At 52.0% G+C, this 21,554-nt stretch overlaps 1 protein-coding gene across 1 annotated transcript in view; it reads left to right on the top strand.

Annotated features, from left to right (window-relative positions):
- The window catches only part of LOC147627884 (paramyosin-like protein), a 172,524-nt gene that overhangs the window by 136,005 nt on the left and 14,965 nt on the right, over positions 1 to 21,554 (top strand). The gene's annotated exons all lie outside the window — the stretch shown is intronic.

Below are 21,554 nucleotides of genomic sequence, written 5' to 3'. Positions count from 1 at the left end.
GAGAGAGAGAGAGAAAGAAAGAAAGAAAGAAAGCTGTATTAACATCTACTAGAGGTCGAACTCAACCTATGAGACAAATCAATGTACAACTGTCAATGTCTTTTGGATGTCCAGAAAAAAAAAAGGACAAAATGAACATGAAATAAACTATGAAAGTACTGAGCTAGTGGGGGGGTGTGACGGATGGAGCACTACTACTAGAGGCTCAGTATGCAACCTATATGCGCAGGGTATACAAGAATGCAATGCAGATCTGTCTAGCTCCAACCAGTACCATAATGGGGGTGTAATATGTGATACATAGGCGATGGCGAGGCAAAAATACCTCGGAGCATGATCTCCGGGTGTGAGTGTAAGTGAGCTAGCCACTCCTGGATATGGTGCTGATGTCGAGCCCGTAGCTCTGTGATCTCCCTCTGATGTAGTCTGGGAGTGTGGTAGCCTGGTGCTCTCGGTCTCCGCCTGGCTCGGAGGTCTGCAACGCGCTGAAGTGTAACCCCCTCATGTGTCAGGATAGGCACTGAGATAGATATCTGGAAGAAATTAGTGAGCTGGAGCTGTCGCCCACCTCTCCCTAAGGTATGAGTTTGTAGCAGTGTCTCTCTGTGGCGCTGTGTCTCTAGCAAGAACTGGCCAAATCTGCATTGGTCTGCGGACTCCATGATCTGGCGGAGTGAGGGATGTCCACTGAAGATGGTGGTGTATCTCTCTCTAATGACACTAATTGCCGTGCATCTGCATACATAATGTTGCTCACTCTCAACCTCCTCCTGGCATAGTCTGCATATCCTCTCTGCTCTGGGGATCCGTGCTACCCCACCTGCCTCAATCTCAAGCTGGTGTGATGACACTCTGAGCTGGCCAATCACCACTCGGGCACTGTGAGGCATGTACACATCCATGTATCCAGGTCTCTGTATGAATCCATCCACTGAGATACGCATAAACTGATCTCTGTAGTATAGCATCCTCGGCGGTAGAGGCTGACTGGGTGTAATCCAAGTCTCTTGAGTGTATCGTTGCCATAAATCCTGCTGAAGGACTTTGTTCCTCTCACTGTGAGAGAGCTGGATGTGTGGTGCATGTATATCATACTGGAAAGGTGGCAGGTGATCTATGTCAAGACCATGCTGAGTGAGCCACTGTATCATCTGTGAATACCATGATCTCAGTCCACAGTGCTGCTGCCTCCTGATGATGGGAAACATGTGAGTCTTCCCGATTCTGGCCATTGTGACATCTCGTTATAAATAACGAGATGGTGTCTAGCTCCCAGGTCCGGAAGGTGTTGCCCATAACCTGTATTGTCTGGCCCATTGTCCTCTGACATCCTCGTGGTCCCTGCATCTACATCGTCTAGTGCCTGTAGGATGAGGGGATCTGTGAAGTCGAATGATTCACACTGTCGATTCTGTGTGCGTGCATTGAAGTCCCCCATGAGGAGAACCTCCCCCATGGTCGAATAGTGTAGGATATCTACGGATAGAGTGGCGTATGGAGACTCACTAGGAAGGGCCCCTCTCTCCTCTCCTCCTCCAATCTGGTCCTCCATGTGACTTGTGTTGAATCTTGACCCCTTCGGCGGGAAGTAGCATATTGCCAAGTAAACTCTTCTCACCTCTGAGTGCCGTAGGCTTATCCACATGTAGCGTGCCTCTGGGTCTCTCGACACCACCCTGATACGCTGGTGTAGTGCTCGTCTGAATAGTATAGCGATCCCACCTGAGCCTCTGGAAGTGCCCTGTCGCATCCCTTGTCTATACACTGATTCCCACTGGTACCCTGATACCCGTGGTAAGCCTCTCTCTGGGCTTTCATGTGTCTTTGTCAGATGATGTCCCGGTTCTCCATAACCTCCTCTAGTCTGCCTGGATGTGTCCAAAAGAGAGAGAGAGAGAAAGAAAGAAAGAAAGGAAGATTTTATTAACGTCTTCCAAAAGACTGAACTCCGCCTATGAGACAAATCAGTGTACCTGTTTGGGGTATCCTTTGTCATCCCAACAAAATGAAAAGTACTGAACTAAAAAGCTGAATCTGGGTGTGCAATAAGTACAATGAGTGGGGGAGGGGATGGAGCTCTACTACTAGGAGAATGCAAAGCTATATGCATGGAGTATACAATCATGATATGCAACCTAGCTAGCTCCATCCTGTACCATACTAGGGGTATAAAATGGTACACATCAATGAAGGGGGTGTCCACAACTCCTTGAAGAACATGCCTGGGTTTGCTCTGACTTGCAAAAGGAGAGAGAAATGAAATGATATATTAACGTCTCTAAGAGGCCATAGTGGCATATGAGACCAAAACTGAGAGTACATCTGAAGTTGGTGTCTCATCAAAGAGAACAACCAAAGGAGACTAAAAAGTACAATAAACTGATTGTCCTACAGTTATAAGAACAGAACTGTAAGACTCCGAGGAAAAAGTGCCCTGATGTCCCTAGTCACATGGTCACTACTATAGATCTCACAAATCCCCCCCATGCAGTGATGATGTGATCTAGCAGATAAATCTCCAAAAGATAGTAAGCCTAAAGCTATTCAAAAAGCTGCAAACTTCTCCTTGGGTAGTGCCTTGGTGAACAAATCTACAATGTTCGTTGTTTATAGGGGCATAAACAAGGATGATCTCTCCTACGTGAAGCTTCTCTCTGACATAATGCTTCTCTCTTGACATAATGGTAGTGCACCTCAATGTGCTTAGTACGAGCATGGAAAACTGGGTTTTGTGCCAGGGCGATAGCACTCTGAGCTAGAGCATTTGCTGGCAAAGTTTGGCCTGAAAGATGGCTATGCAGCATGAGCACCATGGGATTTTAATCATTAAAGTGACTTATAATGTTTATAAGTCGGTGTGTTCACATATTATTAAAGACGGGATGGATATATTATTATTTTGGGCATCTACAGGTGGACAAAAGGAGGCGCCTACTTGAAACTTGGCCAACAAGCTTGGGAAAAGCACAAAAGTTGATATTTTGGGCTAAAACTTGGAGTACAAGCCAAGAAAAGCATAAAGTCGATATTTTTGGGCAAGTTCAGCTATTTTAGGCCAAAAGCAAAAGCACAGCTATTATTGAGCTAGTCGACTCTATTAAAGCAGGGGTTGGGGCTGTTTTGATGAGGCGCATCCCTCTGGATCCTTCTCTCTCTCTCTCTCTCCTCTGCTGGCCGATTGCAATTTGTTATCTCTCCTCTCTCTTGCGTTGGCCGTACAGCAGTTTATGGGCTATTTTCAGCTGGTCGACTTCTTCTAAGGCAGCCAAATGGCTGGTCGCTTTCTCCCAGAGCCTGTGAACAGGGGTGGTCGACTTGTTTTTGGGCTGATTTATGGACTGTTTATGGAGCTGTTTTTGGGCTGATTTGAGAGCTCTTCTTGGACTGTTTATGGCTTTGTTTTGGGGCTGATTTGGCGTAGAGTTCGGGGCTGTTTTGGGCTCCGTACTGGGCTGTTTCATGGACTATTTATGAGCTGATTATGGGACTGTTAATGAGCTGATTATGATGCTGTGTTTGTATCTTGCATAGTCACAGGAAACGGCCATTTCAGTCCCTAGAAACGCGTTTCTCCGTTTCAGGACCCCATCCGTTTCCATGGCCGTTTCTCATTTCCCAAGTGATCTTGTCACAGGAAACGGCCGTTTCCACCCCTAAAAACTCGTTTCCCCGTTTCCATTCCCGTTTCCCGATTCAGGTGACTATGGTATCTTGTCACTGGAGCAAGAGGTTTGCTAATGCTTTGTGGAAAATCCGGTGTTGATTGCAGCTTAGTTTATTGTAAAAACTTATCTCTCAATAAAGAAGTTCCTATGGGGGGCCGGCCGTTCCGACTCAGTGCGGTGTTTTTTATTGTTTATGGTTCTTCCACTGTGTTATCATGCTCTATCTGGTATATTTGAAGTGTTGGTCTATTATTGTTCCGAGTCACTGCTTGTGACAGTGGTATCAGAGCAAAGGCTTTCTCGGAAGTAAGAGGCTTTCTTCCAACAATGAGAAAGAGAAAAGATTAGAAGTGGGGACTACACTGACCAACAGTTTTGTTATTGAGCTTATGGAAGAAGTCATGAGCATGAGCAGTAGACAGCTTGGTCTAAGGATTTATGGATGTGCAGAATTTTATCCTCACAATATGGAGTTGGTTTTATGTGCGCGCGTTCAACACTCTTTCCATATGGATTATTGTGGATTATAAATCAAGTTTACAAACAAGCTATATGGAGCTATATCTCAAGATATCTTATGTGTATGCTACAGAGATATTTCTTTTGGCTTCATGACGAACCTGGCAAGAAAAGCTAGGTATACTTTGAGTTTTGCAAGGATGCTTTTTGCAAAAGTTTTGGTGTTTTTGGACACTTAACACTTGTATGTCCGTACAAGGAGAATTGTGTGTTGTTTGTTTGTCTTGAATTGTTTCAGGTAAACATTGGTTGAAAAGCCTGGTTTACATGGTCTTTCATACAAACATGACCAAGGACTATGGACTGAGTTTTTGGCTCCATTTATTTGGGATGCAGTGGATTTCTGGAATTTATGGATATCTCATGGATCGCGGATTTTCTATGGATTTCTATCGGCCGAAATGCTTGGTGGCTGAAATGCCTGTAAAACTATATGTTGCGGACATGTTTATGGAGAACCAAGATATTTATGCATGTGACTCATTCTCATCTTATGTTCTACACTCGAGCCCACCACTCTTTCGAGGTCTGTCATCACAATACCACCATGAAGTGCACGTGGTAGAGTGAACTTGAGCCCCCCTCTTCTCCAAGGTGTGGTGTCGGAGTACCAACACAGAGTGCATGTGGTAGAGTGAACTTGAGCCCATCTCTCCTCCAAAGTGTATGTTCTGAGTACCGACATGGAGTGCATGTGGTAGAGTGGACATGATGCCTTGTTGGCTGGGACTTATGTCTATGCCAAGGGTCATGTGATCTAACATCTCGTTGGCAGGGAACTGTGTCTGCGCCAATTGCGGATGGATTCATTCATGGAAGGGTGGTAACCTAGGACTGAGATCTGCGCCTGCGAGCTCCACCTCCCCCCCTCCCGCTGCTTCTCGCCGTCGCGCCCCCCTCTCCCCCCCGACTGTCCCCCGCCTTCTCCTCCGTCCTCTCCCCCGCCTCCTTCCTCGCACCCTTCCTCGCCATCTCTCCCCCGCCTTCTGCCTCGCATCCTCCCCCGCCATCGCTCCCCCGCTTTCCTCCTCGCATCCTCCCCCGCCTCCTTCCTCGCATCCTCCCCCGCCTTCTTTCCCCCCCGCCTTCTCCTCCTCCGCCTCCTTCCACGCTTCCTCCCCCGCCATCCCCCCCCCCCCCCCCCCCCGGCTTCTTCCTCGCTTCCTTCCCCCGCCATTTCTTCCCCCGCCTCTCTACCCCCCACGCCTCCTTCTCCTCCGCCTCGCTTCTCTCCCCCGCCGTCTCCGCCCCCTCCGCCTTCTCCTCCGCTGCACGGCTCTTCCCCCCCGCCTTCTCCCTCTCCTCCCCTTCCGCTAGCTCCCCCGCCTCAGCCCCCCCTCCCCCCCCCCCACCCCCCCCACCCCCCGCCCCGCCCCCGCTATCCTGTAACCTTCCGCCTCTCCTTTTCCTCGCAGGGCTGTGTCCCTCCCGTTGGTGACCCCGGTTTCTGGCCTTTTCCCTCTGGAGGACTCCATGGAAGCCGCTCCGACTACCCCTGCCGATTCCGGTCTCCGTCTGGAGTTCACAGCTGAAGATCATCAGTTGTTTGTTTCCACAGTATCCGCTCTTGAGGCCTCCTCCTTGGTCTGCAAGATAGTGGGTAGCCGTCCGATGCGGAGAGAGCTTCGCGACCTTCTGCAAGGCAGCCTTGTTGGCGTGCCTGCCAAGATCGTCAGCGTAGATTTTTTGGGACGTGGCTACTACCAGGTGGATTTCGAGTCCCCCCAGGCAGCGCAGATGGTGCTGGCTCGGAGCCCCATTGCCCTCCGCTCTTCCCGGGCGTTCCTGGCGCGATGGACTCACGATTTCGACCCCGCTCCTGACCCGCTAGCAGGCGCGACAGGTTTTCCCGTCACTATCTGCTTTCCTGGACTCCGTAGGGAGTACTTGCCCCTCTTGTCATCCATTGGCAAGGCGTTCGGGCAGGTGGTGGAGACGCCTCAGACAGCGGCTTCAGTGACAGCTCAGGCAGCAGGACTCCCGGCCATTCGTGTTGTGGTTCCGTCACCGGAGTCCCTCCCGAAGACGATCCTCCTCCCTTGTCTTTCTGGAGGACATCTGATACAGCGCGTGGAGTATTGGGGTTCATCCTTCACGCTATGCCGCCTCTGGACCCCCTGCAGGAGACCCGAGGGGTGGCCATCCACCTCAAAGACCCGACATCCCTGGCTCGCCTCAGCAGGCGCCATCATCTGACGAGCAGGCCCCGGCGGAGGATGCCGCGCAGACCCAGGGGGCTGGCGGATGGCAGGAGGTTCGCCGGCGGAAACGCCCGGCCCGCAGGGACCATCGCAGACGCCAACAGGCAGCACAGGCTGGCGGACAGGCGACTCCGACTGGCGTCCAGGCACCTACCCGCACTTATGCTCCAGTCAGGGATAGGCGGCCAGCAGGTCTCACCGCGATGGACGAGGATTCAGACTCAGTGCCCGTTGAGGCCGCCGGTGGAGCCTCCCACGTGGAGACCCCGCTCTCGCCTCCCCCCGCGGGGGGCCCCGCCCCCTCCATGGAGCAGATTCCTGAGGGTCGTGGGCCGCACTCTGCGACCCCCGGCTCCTCTTCCCTTCACCCGGAGAGCACTCCTTCCACCCCCCCCTCTCCCCCCCCAGCCCCCCCCCTCCCGCCTCCCCCGGCGGCCCCCCCTGACACCTATCCTCTGGCAGATGCCTCTCCATCCTCTCCTCGCTCTCCCCCCTCCTCTCCGCGAGCCCCCATCCCTCCCTCGGCCTCTCCAGGATACTTCGCCAGACTACCCACTGCCCCGGGGCAGCGCAGCTGGGTAGGCCAGAGTTCAGTCCAACGGCTGTTCCACTGCCACTCCGGGCCGGTGGAGATGGCGATCCTAGCTTCGCCCGCCACAGAGTTCTCTCTCCCTAGCCTCCCCTGGGGGGCCCCCGCGAGTGATGGGGCTCCCAGTGGATTACGGTTTTTTCAGGTGTCTCCAGCTGGATGCTGGCCCGTTCGAGACACTGGTCGCGCCCTTGCGAGTTTGCGTGGTGTGCCATCCCTCTTGTTCTCCTTCAGTGGTGAGCAGCATGGTGGCCTTCTCCTTTCCTCTCAGTGTTGCCCCAGACACAGCATGGGATTGCAACTCTGTAGAGGAAGTTTTGCGTGATCAGATACTGGAGTTTTCTCACCACTTCAGTGACTTGGGGCTCACGGACCTATTGCAGACCCGATTACACTCAGCCCGCAGGAGCTTGTTTGGTATAGGAGATTGGCGGGCGGATCCGGTCCACACCTCAGTTGAGGCGGTGCTACTGATTCTTCTCCATGCCGCCCCGAGGGTGCAGCCTACCTTTAGATACATATACGCAGAGGATTGGTCTCACGCCTATGCCCTGGACAGGGCGAAGGCGGAGTGGGGCTGGACATGGAGACAGGTCACCTTGTTTTTGGAGAGACTCCGCACCCGGACAGACAGTGACTATTCTCCCTCCAAGCCGGCGCCCAAGACTCACAGAGTGGAGGGCAGATCATCCGGGCCGGCTGAGAGGGGTGAGCCAGTGGCGGCTGCTTCACTTGCCATAGCTCATCCATGAGGATCCTCTCATGGAACATCCAGGGTCTCGGTGGACATCGCTGCTACATTGGTCGGGGCAGACTTCGCCAGGAGATCCAGAGGGCTCTCGTTGGAGGACCCATAGATATCCTTTTCATCCAGGAGCACCACCTTTCTGTCGGGCGTACCCGCACCTGCGGGAAGATCTTGCCAGGCAGGAGTCACACTTTTTGGTCACCGGCATATGGCTCCCAGGGGAACTAGGGTGGAGTATACATCTCAGTCAGCGAGCAGGTTCTATCTGAGGTTGTGGATTCTGGCACTCTGGTCCAGGGTCGAGCGCAGTGGATCATCCTTCGGGTTGGGGAAGACCGCATTGGCTTCCTCAACTTCTACGCCCCTAATGGGGCGACCGGGAGAGCCGAGTTCTGGAGCACCATTAGGCAGCCCCTCCCCTTGGCAGACCACTGGTGCCTAGGGGGGGATTGCAACATGCTGGAGGATGCAGAGGACAGGATGGGGGGCAGCCAGGAGACCATTCATGGGCCGGAGCTCGCTGCTTGGGAGGAACTAGTGCTGCAGGTGAGAGGCCAGGATCCGTGGACTCTCCCGGAGTTTGGCAGGTTGCAGGGGAGTTTATCTTTCTCGCGCTCGGATAGACGGGCCACAGGAGTTAACCTTTCCCGCATCGACAGGTTTTACATTGATGAGTGGGCTTGTGATAGAGGTGGCACTGTGGGCATACTTGCAGGCTCCTCGTTTTCAGACCACTTTCCAGTGCTTCTCCAGATCGAGGACCCTACGAGAGGAGAGCGAGGCCAGAGCGTCCGGATTCCAGATTGTCTCATAGAGGAGCCCGAGATTGCGACCAGAGTTGAGCAGGTCTGGCAGGAGCTGCAGTTCAGGAGAGGATCGGCAGCCAGCGATCTTGCCAGGGGCTTGCAGGAGATCAGTCGGGGATGCTCAGACAGGCTGCCCTGGACCGTCTGGAGGCCTTCAGAGAGCAGGAGAGGAGCATGCGGAGGAGTCTAGCGTCCCTTCAGAGACTCTAGGAGAGGGATCCTACGAGCCCTTGGATCTCAGAGCAGATGGAGTCAGCTCGCACAGAGATCAGATCCATCGAGGAGAGGAGGGTGGAGTTCCGATTCCATGCTCGGGCTTCTTTTTGGACACAGGCTGGAGACAGAGTGACTCGAGATTTCTTTGAGGCGACAGGGCCTCGCTTCAGACGAGAGGGTCTCAGGCGTCTTCGGCAAGCTGATGGCCAGGTTGTGGTGGATCCCCCCAGGGTTCGGGCGATAGCCACAGATTTTTACAGGGATCTGCTCTCTGCTGAGCCAGCAGATGACAGGGTGAGAGAGGCTCGGGAGGCAGTCTGGAGCTTCACGAGACCGGTTGTGCCGGCCCATTTGCAGCACTCCCTTCTCTCCCCCTTCTCGGATACGGAACTGGAGGAGGCTCTTCAGGCACTTCCTCGGGGCAAATGCCCAGGAGAGGACGGTCTCTCAGTGGCTTTCTTCCAGAGGTACTGGGGTCTCTTACATAGGGGTTTCAGATTGGCATTCCAGGAGATTATGGAGTCGGGAGTCATGCCGGACAGCATGGCAGAGGGGTTGATTCACTTGATCCCCAAAGAGGGAGGAGACAGACTGGAGATTAGACAGTGGAGACCGATCACCTTGCTAGGCACGGCCTACAAGGTCCTAGCTAAGGCGATCAGCAGGCGGCTTCAGTCTCACCTTCCGGACATCATCCACTCCACGCAGACAGACTTCATCCAGGATAGGAGCATCCTGGATAACATCTTCTCTTTCTGGGAGGCTACGGCTTTGGCTAGATTTCGGCAGGAGGATCTGGCAGTGCTCCTTCTCGACTTCGAGAAGGCATATGATCGGGTGGACTGGGCCATCTTGGAAGGCACTATGGAGAGGATGGGCTTCCCCCCTCAGTGGATCCGTGGGGTCTCTGCACTCTACACATCGGCTCATAGCCAGGTGCTGATACAGGGCGTGCGCAGAGAGAGGTTCCAGCTCTCGCGCTCGGTGCGGCAGGGGTGCCCCTTGGCGCCCTTTCTTTTTCTTTTTGTGGCGGAGGCCATGAGCACTTTTTTGACGGCACAGGATACAGGTTTGCGGGGCCTCCAGCTCCCTATCCGCACCTCGGAGGAGCTCCTAGACTCGGAGTTTGCGGATGACACTGCTGTCTATCTTCAGGGAGGAGAGGAGAACCTCTGCCGCTTCGCCTCAACCATGGACACGTTTTGCAGAGCTTCGGGCGCTTTGATCAACTGGCACAAGTCATGTGGGTTGTGGGTCAGTTCTATGCCCCCCCCGACCTGGAGGCCAGTTGATGGTTTTCAGTGGCTGCCCCCCGGCACTACAGTGCGCTATTTGGGATGCTATGTGGGCATTGACATATCTCCGGAGCAGCAGATAGCCCCCCTTCTTCTGAGCATTCGGAAGAAGCTTCTGTATTGGAGTACCGCTCGTTTATCTCTGGCTGACCGAGTAGTTGTGGCCAACCAGGTTCTGCTTGCTACCATGTGGTACATCACTTCTTGCTGGGCCTTCTCTCGGGCGTGCATTGGGATGAGCTCCAGGGTTGTATTTTTCAGAGGGTGCGGGTGGTCGGCTTTCATCAGAGACAGTGGCATGTAGACCCCTCACCGGCCTCGATAGGGGAGGACTGTTCTTGGAGATTATGGGCTTGGGACAGCAGGCCTCTTATTCGCCTTCAGTGGGATCCAGGTGAGTGGTTTTGGCGAGATCCCTACTCGGCTCCTACCAGCCCAGGCATCCCCTTTTTTCAGTACACAGCGAGGCTGGGGCGGCGGATTCAGAGGCACAGGATAGCGATCACCCCGGCGGCGGCCGAGCATTGGCGGCGACAGGGGCTCTCCCCTGCCTTTCTTAGGGACTTCTGGCAGCGCCTTTGGGCCAGCTTCCAGCCCCAGGAAGGTGACGCTTTTTCTCTGGCTCACAGCGCATAGAGGACTGGCTGTGGGGGCTTGGCTAGCTTTTGGCAGACACCCAGCGTCCTGCCCTCGGTGCGGCCATGCACAGGAGTCGCAGTGGCACTGCTTATGGGATTGCCCACAGGCACAGCAGGTCTGGCAGCACGCTCTCAGGTTGGTTTTTGCAGGCTCGCCAGGTGAGATGCTGGTGACGTGGGGTGCGGTGGCTTGGGCCACGGACAGCGGCCCGGCCCTTGGATATGAGGACGTCCCTGGCAGTGCGACCATCCAGGTCTCTGACAGGGCGATGGCGGTGGTTCCGACACCAGACTTCTCTTCGGCAGTCCCTCAGGAGGGGGACAAGCACAGATGGGAGATGATCAGCAGCATGACGGCTTGGCACATATGGAGAGCCCGATGCAGGGAGGCCATTGACCTTCAGGCGACTCCACCGGCGGAGGTCATACAGGCCCTCTGGGTGGACATCATTCACACCTTGAGAGGACACTGGGTCAGGGCGACTCGGATCGCATGAGAGGTCGCCGCAAGGCTTTCCTCCACATTTGGCAGCCTGGCCCTTTCCTCATCGCGAGGGGCGAGGATGTCACTTGGCACTATAGGCCTCCAGTTTGGCTTTTCTCACCTCCCACATGTACTACTAGGTAGCTCCCCCCAGAGAGCGGCCAGCCCACGGGGGTGGAGCTCAGGTGTTCACTGTGTGTTTTTTATCCCTCCTTGTGAGGTGAGCTTTGTAGCCTTATGGCGTTTTCTCATTAACTAATAGAAGGATCGTTTTTCCCAAAAAAAAAAAACAAAAAAAAGGGAAGGGTGGTAACCTTGGTGAGTGAATTCTGTGAACTCATGGAAGCGTGGTAATCCGGTGAGTGTCGCATGAACTCATGGAAGGGTAGTTGCCCTGGTGAGTGAAGCCTCGTGGAAGGGGAAACCTGGCGAGTATGTATGGTTTCATGGAAGGGTTGTTGCCCTGGTTAACCATATGGCTTGGGCATGAGGGGTGTTGCCTTAATGCAGTCCAATGGCATGACAAGATGTTTTGTGGCTATGTATTCTGCTTTTTTTTTTTTTTTTTTTTTTTTGCAGGTACTCAAAGCTACTTATGAATTTATGGATATTTGGGACACAGTTGGCTCTTGTGCCTATGTCTGGTTAATATCCGAGTTGTTCACTCAGCATATGGATTTATGGATTTTTGGAACATAGTTGGCTCTTGTGCTTGTGTCTAGTTATTTTCAGAGTTGTTGGCTGAGGCCTGACTTGGGATCGTGGATCTGGATTTATGGTTTTAATGCCGGAACTATAAAATATCATGGATTGGCAGTGAATCTGCTATACTTGAAGGATATCTCAGTGGTATCAGGCTTATATAGATGCGGACAACTGCTTTATAAGACGGAGGGGATGTCACCATTTGGTCCCTTCACTAGTCTTGACCAGTGTTTTACACACTAAGTGGAACCAAGGTGTGAACGAGGATTTTCCACAACAGAAGAAAGCTAGAGCATTTGCTGGCAAAGTTTGGCCTGAAAGATGGCTATGCAGCATCGCACCATGGGATTTTAATCATTAAAGTGACTTATAATGTTTATAAGTCGGTGTGTTCACATATCATTAAAGACGGGTTGGATATATTATTATTTTGTGCATCTATAGGTGGACAAAAGGAGGCACCTACTTGAAACTTGGCCAACAAGCTTGGGAAAAGCACAACAAATTGATATTTTGGGCTAAAACTTGGAGTACAAGCCAAGAAAAGCATAAGGTTGATATTTTTGGGCAAGTTCAGGTATCTCACCCCAACACAGGTGGCACACCGGCGTGAGGCGATGGTGACAGTTCATTTTGCCCGTAGAGCAGGCAAGTGGGCTATCTACAGAGCTGGTAGGGCCATTATCACTGAGTGCCATCTCAAATATAGACGTGGGGTCTATGAGACCAAACACCTGAGGTTGGTAGTATGGAAATGCAATGGCATGCTGTGGTTGAATCCAAGAGGCTTCAGCGAGATTCTTACATGCAGGGATGTCATTTTTTATACCGAGACTCATTAGAGCCCTGAGAGGGGCTTACCATACATAGCCGGGTATGAGTGGGAGTCAGCTTTCCGAGGCGAGACCCGCACATCAGGAGTACGTGACTCTGGAGGGGTAGCTATCCATTCTTTCTGAAAAGAGACTTCTATTGAGTATGAGAAAAACATACAACAATCACAGCTATAAGCCGGAAAAGAATAGAATCACCCCAATATGTAAGGTGATTTCAACCAATGAGGAGCATCATGATGCCATGTAAGACCTGTGGTACTAGAGGAAAAGAAGATGCCATGGTCCCATTCCCGCATAAATATCACACGCTTCGCCTGCGCAAAACGAGAGGGCCCCTGAATGCGAGCCGAAGTAGCCATAAGAGTGTGGATGATATCACCCCATATAGTACTAATGCACTGAGACCCAAAAATCTGGACACCCTCAATAGCCTCTGTGCATCTAGCTCTCCAGATTTGCCATATTGTAATACTGGCAATAATCTCCCAATTGGTGTCAGTCCTCTATCTAGGATAATCAGAGTGAGGAACATCCTGCAATAAACCATGCTGGGCAATACCTCTACGAATAAAAAAAGCAAAATATGTACCACTGCCCTCATAAAAAAGCTGCGGACCGGACTGGGAGAGCCAAGCAACTACCCCCCAAGTCACATGCATGGCTTGGCCACTCAATTTGCCCATAAGTTGGGCTACAGGACCCCAAATCTGCTGTGCAATGCTGCATCCCCATAGACAATGTTGTACGGACTCAGAATTTTCCGCACATCTAGGACAAGAAGGTGCTACACCGAAAACTGATCTCCACTGATTGGTGGGGAGACCACCATGTAAGAATATTCAAAAGAAATGAGAGATCTGGCTCCTTCTGTATGAGTGCCAAAGTCTATGCCAACATCTACGCTGTATCACTGGAGAAATATCATAGCTCTCCCAATGAGGCCTGAGAGTAGGGATCCTATGCATCTGTCGAGTGAGGAGAAGCCTGGCATTCCGAACAATGAAATTGAAAAAAGGAAGGCTTTTCAAAGGATCGAAGGCATCAATCCACTCCCACTCTCCTGGATCTTTTCAAAGGGTAGCTATCCATTTTAGATCCCATCTTCGACAGATTCTCAGCATTGTCCGGAAGGACGAAGATGCACGGTATCTTTGGGTGCGGCTACAACTTAGCAGTGACGGAGTCATCCACATTGCTGTGCACCACGCCACTCCCCTTACGCTGCACAGCATGGCCAGTCACTGTACTTACCAATATATGGGGATATTATGGAGTTCTCACAGCTGGGGGAAGTCCTGCTCTACTGCTCGGGGATTTCAATGCCAAGACGGGAAGTCAGCAGGTCCCACTACTCGATCTGGATGACCCTATTAGACTACAGGACTTGGACATCACTGACACAGGACTACAGAGATCATCACAGGACCGTGAGAAGGTCACGGTGTATGGGAGATATTTCTTAGAGCTGGGAGCTACACATGGTCTCGTTATCTATAACGGGATGTCTCGATGGCCCTCCTCCGACTCCCTCACGTCCTTCCCTCACTCAAGAGGTACTAGCATAGTGGACTACCTTATGGGATCTCTGGCTTTGGCACACCTTCTCCCCGACTTCTCCATCCTGCCACCCCCCTTTGAGGCTGACCATGCCTGCCTCTCTTTCACTCTTACCTGCACACCACCCGCCCCTATGCCACCACCCCCCATCTCACATTACACTCGGGTCCTTTTTGATCACGAGCTTGACCTTGTTTACTCCAACCACATCTACCGCCAACTCCAGGATGTGGAATCTACTGTCCCCCTATCCACCCTCACATCACAGCTCACCACCATACTCGACACATCCGCCACCACTTCTTTCATCTTCACACGGTGGTCTTCTGCCAAGCCATCTTCCGGTTCCATGCCCCATAACTGTTGGTATGATGACGAATGTCGGGCCCCACACTCCCATCTTAAGCATGAGGTACGGATTGGGCAAATCACGAAGCGCCAAGCGCAACGGATTTCTCAACGACTCACCCAACACAAGAAACGGGAGTTCTATGCATGGAAAGAGGATGAGCTATACCGACTTTTCTTAGGGCCGAACTGCAAAGAGACCTGCAGGAAACTCCAAGAACATCGCCCTCCCACACCTATCACCTGCCTGGACACATGGCACTCCTATGCACGCTCCCTCTATCATATCCCCCACAGCCACCCCTACCCCCACCATCAAATCCCCGTCCCACCACGTCCACCTTCTTCACAAAGGGCATGGTCCTCAAGGCCATTCGTAGACTATGCAATGGGCGAGCCCATGATCATGAGGGACTCACTGCTGAGTACATCTCGCATGCCGATGATACCCTGGCACCCCTATTAGCCTACATGTTCAACAGAGCCCTTTGTGAAGGATTTCCACCCTCTTGGTCCACCAACACCATCACCTCCATCCTCAAAGCCGGAGATCCACTTGATCCTAATAACTACAGGATGTTCATGATTGGCCACACATTGGCCAAACTCTATGGATCAGTGCTAGAGGCGGAGCTTAGTTCATTTGCAGAGAGCTAGGGATGCAGAGACTAAGGACAGGCTGGCTTTCGGAGGAGCTACTCTACCCTTGACCACATCTTCACCCTCCATGCCATCATCGAGGAGGGTAGAGCACGACATTAGAGGATTTACTTCTGCTTTGTGGATTTCCACAAAGCTTCTGATACTGTACCCCGAGCCCGCCTGCTACACCGTCTATAGGAGATGGGAGTCCCATCTGACATGGTTTGGAGCATCATCGCCCTCTCTGAGTCCGTCACCGGACGAGCGAGAGCCCCAAGAGGTACATCACAGGAGATTGGGGTGAAACAGGGCTGCCCTCTATCACCCACTCTTTTCGGCCTCTACATTGATGAGATCTCGAGCTTCATTGATGGAATAGGTGGGGCTGGCCCCACACTGGCAAGCATATTGATCCCCATACTACTTTATGCAGATGACATCGTCCTCCTCTCAGACTCAGCTGAGGGGCTTCAGAGACAGTTGGATGCCTTACAGGACTTCTACACTCAGCGGGACCTCTCTGTTAACCTTGGTAAAACCAAGGTAATGGTCTTCAATACCTTTGACACCCTCGTCACACCAGCCTTGATGTATGGAGCAACCTTTTGGGGGCCAAATTTATCCGATGAGGATTGGCAGCGAGTTGAGAGGCCCCAGGTCATGATGTTCTCCCGTATGATTCGCAACAACCCATCAGTCCCTCACCAGATTATCCAGGCAGAGTTTGCTACAGCCCCGATGGTAGTTGATGCACTCTTCTTGATCCATCGCTTCAGTCACATGGATCCCCACAGGTATCCGAGGCTTGCCCTGGAGTCCTCAAGATAGCTACTTGAGGGCCACTCTGGAGTATGGTATGCACTAGTTTCCACTTGGTTCTTAGTATATGGGCTCCGCATGGACCGCCTACCCCCCCTTGAGTACAGTTTGGACTCCCCTTTTATCCGGCTCTCTCACGAGGATACCAACCGGTTTATCTGGTTAGATCTACTCAGCCTCTACACCCATTGCACATGCATCATACCTTCGGAGCTCCCCACGAAGATGCACTTCTACAGAGATGTGTTCCTCACACTCATTGAGGATGGATTCATCCAGCAGCCGGGCTACTTGAGTGTTCACATGTCCCATGCCATGCGAATTGCAATTGGCCAGATACGGGTTTCATCCCACCGCCTCAGAGTGGAGACAGGTAGAGCTGAGCGCATCTTCAGAGCCAAGAAGCTCATACGGAGACCGAGAGAGGAGAGGATCTGCCGATTATGCCCCACAGAGGTTGAGATAGAGGAGCATTACATATGCCGCTGCCCAGTATACTATGAGATCCGTGGGAAGTTTCACTCTCTATTTCGTGAGGGATTTGGTCCACTCTCTAGGATCATTGACTTCCAGGACCAACGTTGCCTAGGCCTCTTCCTGCTTGAGCTCCGCAGACACAGGGACACCTTGAGAGAGCGTCGGCACTAGCCACCCCGTCCCCTCCCTCGCCAGCCAACCATAACTAGTTTCTTCCGGACCCAAGAGGTGGAGGACACCGATATAGTGGATCTTGTGGACCCTCCATGAGTTGCTCTGGACCTACCTCGCCCGAGAGGAGTTACCTCGGACCAAGCCTCCGCACTCTAGCGTGCCTGACACCCCCCCCCCCCCCCCGGTCGGCCATGATCACCTCATCAGCTCTAGATCGAGGACATGCTCCATTGCCATCAAGCTACCTTTCCATGTGACATAGCTGGGGGAGACCTCTTGGCCATACTCATTAGCCCCATGCTTGATATTTTGGAGAGTGGTATACCATCTACTCGGAGCTAATGCTGCTCTCATGTTTCTATGTTCTTAGTATTTCCATGATGAGTTTCCATGGACAGTTTTGTATCACCCAAGTGAGATAGCTATGTTTATGTTTTCTTTCTATTTTATTTTCCATTCCATGATGAGATATGCCATGGACATTATTGTATCACTTTGGTCTCATAGGCCCATTGGGACTTTAATAGACACTTAATATATCTTTCTTTCTCCTCTGCTAGCCGACTGCAGTTTGTTATCTCTCTCCTCTCTCTTGCGCTGGCCGTACAGCAGTTTATGGGCTGTTTTCAGCTGGTTGACTTCTTCCAGGGCAGCCAGATGGCTGGTCGCTTTCTCCTAGAGCTTGATAGGGGTGGTCAACTTGTTTTTGGGCTAATTTATGGACTGTTTATGGAGCTGTTTTTGGGCTGATTTGAGAGCTCTTCTGGGACTGTTTATGGCTCTGTTTTGGGGCTGATTTGGTGCGGAGTTCGGGGCTGTTTTGGGCTCTGTACCGGGCTGTTTCATGGACTGTTTATGAGCTGATTATGGGACTGTTTATGAGATGATTATGGTGGTGTGCTTGTATCTTGGCACTGGAGCAAGAGATTTGCTGCCTGATGCTTTTTGGAAAATCCGGTGCTAATTTCACTCGCACCTTAGTTTATTGTAAAAACTTCTCTCTCAATAAAAAAGTTCGTACGGGGGCCGGCCGTTATAGCTCAATGCGGTGTTTTTATATTGTTTATGGTTCTTCTGTTGTGTTATCATGCTCCGTCTGGTATATTTGAAGTGTTGGTCTATTATTGCTCTGGGTCCCTGCTTGTGACACATCTTGCTCAACAAAGATATGCATGAATATAGTTGTCAGGTACGATACCGTACGGGAAAATGGTATGATTTTTTTTTCTTATTGTACGATAAAATACGATGTTAAAAAAAAGTACTTATAAACTAAGGTATTTCTAATTTCGAGATATGGAGTATTTTGAAAAGGAGGGAAGCATCACAGTACACAGGAAGCTCAAACAACCATAGACAAGCAAAAAATAAGACCAATATCCCCAAAAAAAGGTTTTTTTTTTTGGAAAAACAAAATTTTGGATATATATATATATATATATATATATATATCGAAAAATCCCCTATTGTACGATATTCCTTACGATATTGCGTCATACACCGTATGGAAACAACTATGTACCCAAAAGAAAGCAATTACCACTAGCAGACACTCTGGTGTCAAAACAACCAGCCCAATCTGAATCACTAAAAGCATGCAACTAAATACTACCCCCCCTCCCCCCCCCTCCCCCTCTTTCTTCCTCCGACGTAGAACAATCCAAGGGATTGGGTGCCCTGTAGTAACTGAAGATACGCTTCACAGCCTGCCAATACTTGGATCTTGGGCTATGCATGAATTTGTTGAGTTGGGACACACCATACTGAATGTGTGGTCTCATATTGCACAAGTAAATCAAGAATCCAACAGCCTGGCTATAATTCATAGCATCAAATGGTTCACCAACATCTTCCTAGCACCTGGTTCCATATAGTAGTGGAATGGGCGGTTCACCAACATCTTCCTAGCACCTGGTTCGATAGTAGTGGAATGGGCTTACAGTCTTCAAGTTTAAACCTCTTCACTAGCCCTTTTATGTACTTGGACTGCAACATAACAATGCCATTATCATGTTGGATAAGATCTATACTCAAGGAGTAGTGCAATGGACCATGTTTTTCTCTCTCCGAAGAAAAGATCCTTCCATTAGTTACCAAAATGTAGCCGAAACGGTTAAGTACATGATCTAGTCTCAATTGAGGGAGACAAGAAGAAAAAACAACAGATGGGGACAAAGGGGCTCTTCCTCGTTGGTTGGCCGCTCTCAGAGGAAGGCTATCTCATACAATTGTTGTGGGGGGTTCGGGGGAAAGGGGGGGGGAGGGGGGGCGGCGCACAACTAAACAGGTGGCTGGTAATGCCAGGTAACCTCGCTGTCTCTAGCCCTGAGGTAAGGACCACTACTCCAAACCCGCAAAAAAACCTCTTGGCGTCTTGGCTTACAGTCGGAGCCGCCTCGCAACTTCTCCAGGTGTGGGTATCTCTGCCTGGGGAGCTCCCATATCCTCTACAAAAAAATGTCAGTGACTGGAACAGGGCTTCGGTAACCACTGGTGCGGCTCCTATCTCTGCTCTGACAATCTCATGAGGTACCGATGGTTTGCTCCGAATCATGCATGCGATCATAGTCACCAGTGGTTTCTCTAGTACCTGCCATCCATCATAGAAATCTCTCTCTGGTCCGACCTGGCCGACAAGCGGCTCCCTCCTCGTGTGGTAGAGGGTGGGTCCCCATATGGGTGAGCCATATAAGAGTGTAGGTGTGACCAATGTGTCAAACAACCAGAGTTTGGGGTGCGGCTCCTGAAACTGAATGTAGGCACATTGTCTCTCTATTGCCCCTAGGGCTGCATATCCACGTGCCAATCTAGCCTCTGCTGCCTGCCTCATAGAGAACTGTGGTCTGCTGAATGTGACTCCTAGGTACACATATGATCTGGTGTACTCCACTGATTCACCTCTAAAAGTGAACTGATGGTCGGATCTAGTCACCCAGGCCTGTGCGGTATTGAAGACCATAATCTTAGTCTTCCCAAGGTTCACTGTGAGGTCCCTATCTACCCAAAACGACTGCAAAGCATCCAAATGTTGTTGCAAACCCTCAGGGGAGTCTGCAATAAGTACAATGTCATCGGCATATAGTAGTATGGGTATCCAAACCCCTGCCAGACTGGCCCCCCATCCTGTCAATGTAGTCGGATATCTCATCAATGTAAAGTCCAAAAAGGGTGGGTGTCAGTGGGCATCCCTGCCCCACTGCATCTCCTCGGGAACACCAATGTCATGCAATCTCCTCATGAGTCTGGCACGTGGCACCGTGTCAAAGGCTTTGCGGAAGTCCACAAAGCAGCAATATATCCTCTTCCCCCATGCTCGTCCCTCCTCAATGAGAGCCCTGAGGGTAAATATGTGATCCAAAGTCGTGAAACCTTGTCTGAAACCTGCCTGCCCAGGTGCTCTAAGTCCATGTGTCTCAGCCCATCTACTCAGCTCTCGATCCAAAATAGATCCGAATATCTTGGCCAAGCAATGGCCAATCATGATGGTCCTATAGTTCCCTGGTATCATGGGGTCACCACTCTTAAATAGAGGTACAATAGTATGTGCCGACCAACTGTTTGGGAAACCTTCGCGAATGGCTGTGTTAAACATGTGTACTAGCAGTGGTGCCAATACATCTGTGGCATGTGAAAAATGTTCTGCCACCAGACCATCCTGGTCTTGGGCTCTCCATTATGTAGTCTGTTTATAGCATCCAAAACCATCCGAATGGTGACAAAAGTACTATGATCATAGTTGATCTCATAATTTGCCAAGTGCTAAGCCACAGAGTTGACATCCGTGCTCGTTGAAGCTTTCGCCCCCCCCCCTCACTGCTCGAGCTGCCACTTGCTCGCACCCCCCCTCCCCGCCCTCGTGACTGCCTCTCCCCGCCTGCTCGCACCCCCCGCTTGCCCTTTCGCACCCGTCGCCCCCTTCCCGCCTGCCCCACCCTCCCTTTTGCGCCCCCCGCCCTCCCTTTTGCGCCCATCGCCCCCTTCCCGCCTGCCCCGTCTCCTTCGCGCCCCCCCGCTCCCCCCCCTTGCTCCGCGACCCGCCCCCCCCCCCCCCTTGCCTTCCCCCGCCCTCTCCCCCCTTTTCGCGCTTTCCCCACCCCCCCTTTTTTCTCCGCCTCTGCCTTCTGCCCCTTCCCCTGTTATTTCCGCCCCCCTCTGTCTTCTGCCCCTTCCCCTCTCTTCCACCCCTCCCCCTCTGTCTTCCGCCCTTCCCTCTCTTCCCCTCCCCGCTCCACCTTTTTTGTGCAGCTCAGTTCTTGCAGGACCCTCCGTTTTCGCTTCGCCCTCGACTCAGCTTCAGACTCTGATGGAGGTTCCTCCCGCCCCACCTCAGAGGGACTCTTCCGCAGCCCCCTCGCCCGCCTCTGAGGATACCCCCATCAGGCTTTCTCTTTCGCCAACAGAAGAGGAAGCGAGCCTCGCCGCAGAGGTGGAACGCCTCCAGGCACATTCCACCATCTGCCGTATAGTTGGCACTCGCCCCAGCAGAGGGGAGATCTGGGATCTTCTCTAGGCCCGCCTTCTTGCAGATGTGGCAAGATCCTGGACGTTCAGTTACTGGGCCGCGAACACTACCAGATTGAGTTCGAGACAGCCCAGAGCGTGGCCCAAGTCCTAGCCATGAGTCCCCGTGACATCAGGGGCGCTCGGGCCTTCTTCAGACCTTGGCAGCATGGTTTCGACCCAACAGTGGCCGAGCAGGGAGAGCGCCTATTCCATGTCACAGTTTGCTTTCCTGGACTCCGCCGCGAGTACCTTCTAGGATAGGATCATTGGTGGGCTCGGTGCTTGAGACTGGCCCCACAGCAGCTTCAGTGGTGGCTAGAGCAGCAGGCCTA

This window comes from Cibotium barometz, chromosome 20 (genome assembly GCF_041138505.1).
Source record: "Cibotium barometz isolate CiBa-2024 chromosome 20, ASM4113850v1, whole genome shotgun sequence".
Lineage (NCBI taxonomy): Eukaryota > Viridiplantae > Streptophyta > Polypodiopsida > Cyatheales > Cibotiaceae > Cibotium > Cibotium barometz.
This window is presented reverse-complemented; position numbering and strand designations above follow the sequence as displayed.